Source organism: Elephantulus edwardii, unplaced genomic scaffold (genome assembly GCF_000299155.1).
Source record: "Elephantulus edwardii isolate Elephantulus edwardi_28Jun2011 unplaced genomic scaffold, EleEdw1.0 scaffold00015, whole genome shotgun sequence".
In the NCBI taxonomy this organism is placed as follows: Eukaryota; Metazoa; Chordata; class Mammalia; order Macroscelidea; family Macroscelididae; genus Elephantulus; species Elephantulus edwardii.
This window is the reverse complement of record NW_006399765.1, coordinates 6,312,002-6,321,031: the sequence shown is the minus strand read 5'-3', so window position 1 is coordinate 6,321,031 and position 9,030 is coordinate 6,312,002. Positions and strand designations below refer to the sequence as shown.

General features: G+C 35.0%; 1 protein-coding gene across 2 annotated transcripts in view; it reads right to left on the bottom strand.

Moving 5' to 3' along the window:
• Window positions 1-9,030, bottom strand: part of CBFA2T2 (core-binding factor, runt domain, alpha subunit 2; translocated to, 2) — a 200,178-nt gene that overhangs the window by 20,169 nt on the left and 170,979 nt on the right. The gene's annotated exons all lie outside the window — the stretch shown is intronic.

Genomic DNA, 9,030 nt, shown 5'->3' with positions numbered 1-9,030 from the left:
GGCATCCAATTCCCAAATCAATAAGACAGTTGGTTTAATTACCATTGGAAAATGCTTGCCATTCCTCTGTAGTATCTGGTCCCCTCTGGACCCTCATTATTTCCCTCACCTGCTCCCCCCACTGACCAAACTGCAGCTCTGTAACTGCATTCTGGCCCATGCTCACCCTTCTGCCCCCAACCCTCACCTCCTTGTACCCCCATTATGTTTTTCCCAATTAAAAAAAATGCTCATCAAGGGTGGTAAGACGATAAAGCTGATCTTTTATGTACCTTAAGTCCCAAAATATGTTCTGATTGAGACTAAGCAATCTTAGAGTCTGTATTTTTCCTCAGTGGAAAAAGATATTCATTATGTACTGCTGAGTTAAAAAAACAACAACACCCAAAACACACAAAGCAAATTACCATTATTTTAGGATAATACTGTCATGTTAAAATATATTTTAAAATATTTTTTAATACAAAACTAGCCTTGACACTTAAAAAATGTCAGTGACATAACAAATGATCAAATAAAACATTAATGTAGATTAAAGACATAAAAAACATGTCAACTAAATGAAATGTATGATCTTTGATTAGACCTTATAGTACTAAGAAAGAAAACTATTAAAATTTTTGAAGGATAAGCCAGTCAGAAAAATTCAGTTGGGGGAAAGAAATATTTTTTTCCTTTAAAACCAAATGATGCAGGATATTCACCTCCAAAAGAATGAAACACAACCCTTACATTTCATATCACATATAAAAATTATCTAAGAGCTAAAACTATTAATTTGCAGAAGAAAGCATAAGCAAAATATTCACAACTTTTGAGTACTTAACAATTTGAGATATTACCTAAGAACATGAGACAAATATAAGATGTCATCATCACACAAATAACTTGTGCCTTAAGAATATGATCACTCTACACCAGGAAAAGATAAAATAGATGAATGGGACCGTCTAAGAATCAAATCCCTATGCACATCCAAAAACTTCTCCAACAGGGTAAAAAGGGAAGCCACAGACTGGGAAAAAGTATTTGGGAATGACATGTCAGATATGGGACTTATATCTAGAATTTATAAAATACTTGAGCACCACAACAAGATAAAGGTAAATAACCCAATTGAAAAATGGGCACAGGATATGAACAGATACTTCACCAAAGAAGACATTCAGATGGCCAACAAGCACATGAACAAATGTTCAAAATCCATAGCTCTAAGAGAGATGCAAATTAAAACAACTACAAGATTATCATCTCACCCCAGTCAGAATAGCAAAATTTAATAGAATAGCAAGGAACAAATGCTGGTGAGGTTGTGGAGAGACTGGAACCCTTATTCACTGTTGGTGGGAGTGCAAAATGGTGCAACCACTGTGGAAAGTGGTAAGGCGCTTTCTCAAAAAGTTGCAAATAGAGATACCATTTGACCCAGCAATTCCACCACTGGGAATATATCCCAAAGAGACCATAACTGACATCCAAGCAGATATATGCACACCCATGTTTATCACGACTTTGTTCTCAATAGCAAGGAGTTGGAAACAACCGAGGTGACCATCAACAAACGAGTGGATAGAGAAGCTGTGGTATATTCACACAATGGAATACTACGCTGCATCAAAAAACAAGGAACTCATGCAATAGTTTTAAAAATGGGTGACCCTGGAGGACATTATGCTGAGTGAAATATCTCAGTCGCAAAAGGACAAATACTGCATGGTGCCACTGCTGTAAAATGGGACTGATATGGTAAGACTGGAGAAAAACTGGATTAATTGTGTATATTGCATTGAAACAGATGCGGGAGAGAATAATTTAAAAGCAATATATGATAGGGTATTATAGTTATCACAAGAGTCCACAATTAAGGTTGCATAGCGGAGTGTTCTCGCAGTGGTGGGAGGGGTGCAGGGCGATTGTATACCAAAGAAAGAATTTTTCTTTTACTTTTCAAAGAGAGGAGCGAACTTGGGGGGGGGGTTTGGCAGGGAGAAAAGTGCAACAATGAATGAATGGAAATTCAGGATCTCTGTAAATGTTCATGAACGTTATTAAAATAAAATCTAAAAAAAAAAAAAGAATATGCTCACAAAAGCAAAGACCCATCAGACAGTGGGAGACATAATTTGCAAACAATGTAATATTTACAAACAAAGTATCTGAAAATGTTTGAAATTTAGAATACATAAAGAACTCACAGAATTCAAAATGAAAACACAAATACCACGATACAAAAAATGGGCAAAAGTTCTGAAGACTGTAAGACTCTGTAAGAGATATGATAAATAATAAGTACGTAAAAAGATGCTCCACATTGTCAGTTCTCAGGGAAGTGCAAATCAAAATCACAATGCAATATCACTTCATATTCACTAAGACAACTATCACTAAAGAGACAGCTTATAACTAAGTGCTGGTAATGATATGAAGAAATTGCTATCCTCATTTACTGCTACTGAGAATGTAAAACAGTACAGCTGCTTTGGAAAGTTTTGCAGTTCTTCAAAAGGTTAAACAAATTTATCACCTAATCCAGCAATTCTACTCCTAGGAACATAGTGAGCAGAGAGGAAGATTATACTATTTATATAAACTTTCATAACAGCATAATTTACAGTATCTAAAAAAATCAGCTGATGGATTATGTTGTTGATTGCTGTTGAGCACTACTCATAGCGACCTCATGACCTTCTGTTTGCTTGAAACCTTTCTATTGCTATTGTCATTTCTCCAAGTTCATAGTTTCCAGAGGCATGTGGTTTAGGAAGTGGATGCCACTCATGCTTCCAAACCTTAATCAATCTGGAAGCTCCACCAAACACTGCCCACAATGAGTAGCCATTATGATGTTTGGCAAACCTATGGCACAGTTTTTCCACTATGGCATTTGAGACTCCAATGGCACATGGTTCAGTGTCACAGCAAACACAGATTACCTCAGCACAGCAAACTGACCAGAGTGCTGTATGATTTAGAAGAATACTCCTCTAAAATATAGTAACAAGGGATTAAAATATAATCCCTCAGGCCCAACTTTTAAATGTAAGGGCCCTCCAGGAGGTCTTGTTGACTCTCAACAAGAGGCAAACACACAATCCACACAGATCCTCAACCAAAACAATAGCACCATCTTACAGAATCCACCACTTCACTCAACCCCAAAATGGAGACAAGGGTTTGGCTTTATATGTTGTTGTTGTTAAGTGTCATCAAGTAGTGACTCTATAAACAAAAGACCCTAACCCTGTTCTATAACAACTGTCCTCTCTAAGTTCATAGTTTCCACATCTATCTGATGGATAAAGATAAAAATAGCTGTTGCTGAGTTGATTTTCATGTGTGCAGACCAGATCTGTTTTTTGAAAGGGCTATTAAGGCTGTGAACTTTTTGAAGTAGATAGCCAGACCCTTCTTACAAGGCATCTCTGGATGGATTCAAAATACCAACCTTTCAGTTATTAGTCAAGCACTTAATTATCTGTGCTATCCAAAGACTACTAGTCAGCCACAATGGACACATGTTACTGCATGGATGAACCTTGAAATCATCAAGCTAAGGGAGAGAAATCAATCACGAAAGACCATCTACTGACTGAAATGGGGGATTGGGAGAGAAAAGGAAAAGAGTGGGTAGATAATGAACCCTGCACTCGTAAAGTTAAAGGGAAAGATTTTCTGAAAGGAATGTATGATTAGGCATTTTATGTATGACCATTAACAATCTGGAACAAGAGAAGCATTACAAAGTAGACTGGAGGAGGGGGAAGAAATGAGGAGGGAGGAAAATGTACAATAATGAATGAATGAAATCCAAACTTTCTGTAAACTTGTTAAAAATCACAATAAAAAAGGGGAAAAAAGAGAGCAAATTATAAAAAAATTAGGTGACCTGAGTATTCACTATGCTCCTACATATTTAAGCAATCTCAAAATACTTTAACTCTTTATATGAAAAAAAAATTTTACATGTAAGAATATATATTAATAAGTGAGCTCAGAGGAGAGAGAAAAATGACAGAAGGCATACAGATGTTTGCAATATAGTTTATGTTCCTAAACTCTTTGACAACTGTGCAATACAATTTAAAAAAATTTTAAACAGAAATTAAAATATTCAAGCAAATGAAGTAAATGTAATATTACTAGACACTAAAAGCCATAAAAATAAAAATGTTTGATGCCATACTGGAAGACATACAGCTACGCTGGTTCTGGAGTGAGAATGCCATACTTTGAAAACTATAGCTGTATGATAGTTTTGACCAAGTTTTTAACTTACTTAAACCTCAGATTTGCTAACTGTAAAATAATATGATAGCTGCTTCTATTTCTCATGTATAAAGAACTTAGAAGAAATATAGTTAAAAATGTTAATAAAGGAGAGGAACTAAATATTTAACAGAATATAGTGTATCTGTGTGGCATTTGGACAAGAACAAACTGGGAGGAGGGTAGAGAGAATAGTGCAACAATGAATGAGTGGAAGCCCAAAATCTCTGTAAATGTTTATGAAAATTAATAAAATATAATTATAGAAAAAAAAAGAATATAGTGTATCTGAGAATTGGCAGGGTATCTTCAACTTTTTAAAATGGAGAAATTTAGGTTAAACAGCTTATACACAGAATATACAAAAGTTAAATACAGATGTAAATTTATTGTGTCTTGGGGTGAGAATAAAGGTAAAATTGTGTCTTGGGGTGAGAATAAAGGTAAAGAAGTAACTATAAAAGAAAATGATAGCTTTAAGCCCAAAACAAACAAAGATAAATGAACAACAATCCCTATATTCTATGAACTAGAAATTTTATGGCTAAAATAAACTTTATCCCAAGGGAGAAAAGCAAGATGTTTAAAAAAGTCTTAACATAAAATGATTTTAAATGGTGCATTACATACTGAAAATAAAAAAGAAACAAAACCTTAAATGTTCAATAACTGGGATGGCTTAAGGAAATTACAGTCTATTTGGCTGACAGAAAATCATAAAGTCTTTAAAATTATGTTTATGAAATCTTTAATGATGGGAAAACATGTTTAGGATTTAAATGAACATAAAATTGCAGTATTTTCAGCTACATTTCAAAATTGTTCGATGTGGGATTTTTTTTTTACTATTAACTTCCTTTTATATGTTTCTGTAGTTTCCTAATGAGTCATGTAGTTTTACTTTTTTTTCTTTTTAAGGGGGTAATAAAAAAGGACACTTTTATGCCTCTTGGGGAAGAAACTCTGGTAGATAAAATCGGTAGAGAGCTGTGCTGTTAACCCAAAGGCAGCACTATTCTGGTGGCTCAAATCCATCTGCAGCTCCACAGGATAAAGCTGGGCCAACTTCTGTGAATTTCATAGCCTTGAAAACCTGCTGGAAGGTCAGCTGTGAGTTGGTTCAGGCTCCACAGCAATGAGTGAGAGAGATGACTTAGGGCTTAGTTTTGAGGAGTCTAATTCCCATCTCAGATCAACTGCAGAATCTCTGGGACCAGGGCAGCACGATTTTCCCAGCGGTCCCCAGCTGGATAGAATCTGACAGACATTCAAAGTTGAGAACTCCAAACCTAGCTTAGAGCAGACGTAAAGCCTTCCAAACCAACAAGAATACCAATTCTGTGGCAATATCTTTTTGTTGTTGTTGCTACTGATTGTAATAATGGTAAAGTACATATATATTTTCAATATTTTATTTTTTATACTAAAATAGCAAAAGCCTTTTCATTATGAAATCCCTTATTACTGGGAATTCAATTATAGGAAAAGTGCCAGTATGAAATTAATTTTGATCAGTTTAGTAAGAATGTTGGCATGTTTAACAGAAGGAATTTCACAAGAAATGTTGCTACCAGGTTAGATAATTTTTGGTGGCTTTTAACATTAATTAGAATCATGGAGGAGAATATTCTTTTTATTTCTTTTATATCAAAGTTATGTAAGCTGACATTCAAGAGATGTCACAGTAGAACTATACCTTTGTTTCCTTTCTCCAGAGGCAATAACTTTCAATTTTACCTGATTCCCTATTCTATTATTCTATTCCTTATTATTTTATTCCAATATTTCAGTTACAGACATTATTAAGTGATTTATTGTTGATAGGAAAGAATGTTGTTCTCTTTTACCCCTATTTCCTGTTGTACATATTTTTTCCCTTCCCATTTTCCCAACGCATACTCTAATTTGGTTAATCAATAATCAACAGTCAACATTTATATTATTTATATTAATGCTAATCACAGCAGAATCACAGAGTTCATATTCTAGGGATCTTTTCTCGAACAAATTCATGTTTTTTTTTTTAAAAGTTAGTAATTGCTGCTTTTTCATGTGATGCTTCTGGTGTAATTACTCATAATTCAATCTCAAATTTACCTCCTCTGTATACTCATTTCATTTTTTCAAAGCAATCTCTGGCAGCCATGTATGCTACTCCAGTCTCACTAGCTGCTCTTTAGCTCTGCTGCATCACAGATGCTCTGGGACGCTCATTCATCCCTTTTTCTTTTTCTCATATTAGCTCCTGTCTTGAGAATTTCACGTGTACTTCCTGACTGACTTCTATGCACTCTGTATGTAGTTCAAGGCCACCATAATGGTACACTTTTTAAAATTGTAAGTCATTAATATTGTAGCACTTAATGTTTCAGTAAGACACACAATCCTGGATTAAAAATTATTTTCCTTCAGAATTTGAGAGTAGTGATCCATTGTTATTTTTCAGTGATAATGAAGAATCTTTCAGTGTTACTGACTTGGTAGACTGTTTCAACCTGAAAATCTGTCATTAATATTAACTTCTCTGGTGTTTCTCTCTTTTGTTTTCCTTCCCTCTCTTACTCTTTCAGAAACTCCTATTGTATGGATTTATTGGTTGGATGTATAGTTTTTCTCTCCAGGAATAATGGTTTTAAAAAAATTATTTTATTATTGTTATTATCAATGTGTGTACCATCAAATTGGATCTGACTGGTACAGGAGTTGATTGTGTCTCCTTCTTCAGCAGAGCATTTGGTGGATTTGAACTGCACACCTCTGGGATTGCAGTGCAGCTTCTTGCCACTAGGCCACCAGAGCTCACCAAATAATGGTATTTTTTTGACGTTTACTTTTCCCTAAAGAGGTACTGCTCACTCTTGTTTCTGTTTCTTCGGTTTGGTCTTCACTTGTGATATTAAGATTTACCTTAAGAGTGTGGCTATCCTAGACCGTGTCACTAATGCATACTACTAAAACACATGAAGTTCTGGGACTGTGAATGGGGATTGTCTACTCTGGGTTTAAATACAGTTTCACAAATTGTGTCTGATTATAGGATTCACAAAACATGTATTTAGAGACATGGATCCCTAAATCTATTTCTACATCTGGAATGTTTATGTATAATAAACACCCAGTTTGAAGCTTATTATCAACAAAAACTGAGAGTACAATGAGCCATAAAGAGACAAAAAGGGCAGCTTTCATCCAAATATAAAGCCTGAAAGGCAGGAAAGAAAGATGAATGCAAACAGAGAACCCAGGGATGGAGGAGGACATGAGCTGTTATAAGAGGGGACCGAAACAAAGTGAAGTGACTAAAACAAAATATGCATCCGTACACTGCTGAGATGAAAAGCTGATCTGCTCTGTAAAGAAAAGCTGGGAAATATTAATAGCTGAACCAGTTTATTCTTTTTTTTTTCCAACTTTGGTTGCTAAATATTAAATGATTAGAAGTTCCTAAAGAGTCACTTATATTGAACTCCCTCTTTCCTCTACATTAAGTCATTTTCCTTTCTCCCCTGGAAGAAGCGACTCTACTTACTTTGAGGAGAACTATTTTCTCATTGTTCTTTATGATTTTAACATCCCTAAATAAAATGCCAGAATGCTTAAATACTTAAAACACATCAGTGTGTATGTTTGTGTGCTATACCTAAGAATACTGCTCAACACAGGACTGTGCTACTCAACGTACTGGTTCACAAAACTGTTTTATTACTTATACAAAAAGAGGTAAGGAATTTGTGCCAAAATACTCAATAACTATGCTTCTAAGCACACTATTTATTTTGATTTTACTGATCTAACCTGGTGTGAATTCCTTGTATCATCACAGTTTTTGGATTTATTTTGGTCCACATTTTTAATATAACACTTGCTTACAGTAATGTTTAAATGATACTGCAGATCTGTTATGCAGCTAGAGAACAGCCAGTACACATCAAACACAGGTCTCACTCTTATGTCTGATGTCTTCTCACCTGTACATGCAGGGATAGAAAGTTTACAATTTGAAATAATTTTTGAGGTAAAGTTCTGTAAGTTATTACAGTGAACATTTTTAAAGCTTTAGATGGTTAAGAATTAGCTTTTGCCTTTGGAATCATGCTACATATATTCTTTAATGTCTTCTTACTGCTATAACTCCCTCACAATGATGCTCATCAATGGTGGGGTCAAGAGTCATCGAAGAGGAATGCTGGGGGTGGGATTCCTTAGTTACCATTGTATGGGCATGCTTTGCTTTAATTCTCACATCTTTTTAAGCATTCTGTGTAAAAGCTGGGTGTTGGGCCCGCCAAAAGTGAGTTACTCTCCCCAGTGAATACGAAGGAAAATGTGAAGTGGGTGGGTAGGGACAAAGTCTGATCACAGAAGGCATCTCATTCAGCTGCACCTTGGGATAAGATACTTTTTCAGTTACTTAGTGCATCTGATGGAACATTTTTATTTGGGAGTGGGAGGTGGCTGTGGCTTATTGGATATAGACTGGATTTCTGAAAACAAAAAACACCCAGTTGTTTATGTTTCTGCTGATTCAGTCTAGGAAAAGGTAATATGTAATAGTGTACTTAACAATATAGCTTGGTATATTAAAATCTTTTGTAAGAAGCAGACTGGAAATGATCCATAAAAATAATTTCTTTAAAAAAAAATTTCTTTAATGGGACTGGGAGGGGTGACTGGGAGGAATGAATGTGATGGACAAGAAAATACTACATTTAGGCAGACCAAATTTAACAACTAAACACTCTGATTTTCTTTTAGTGTGTATAT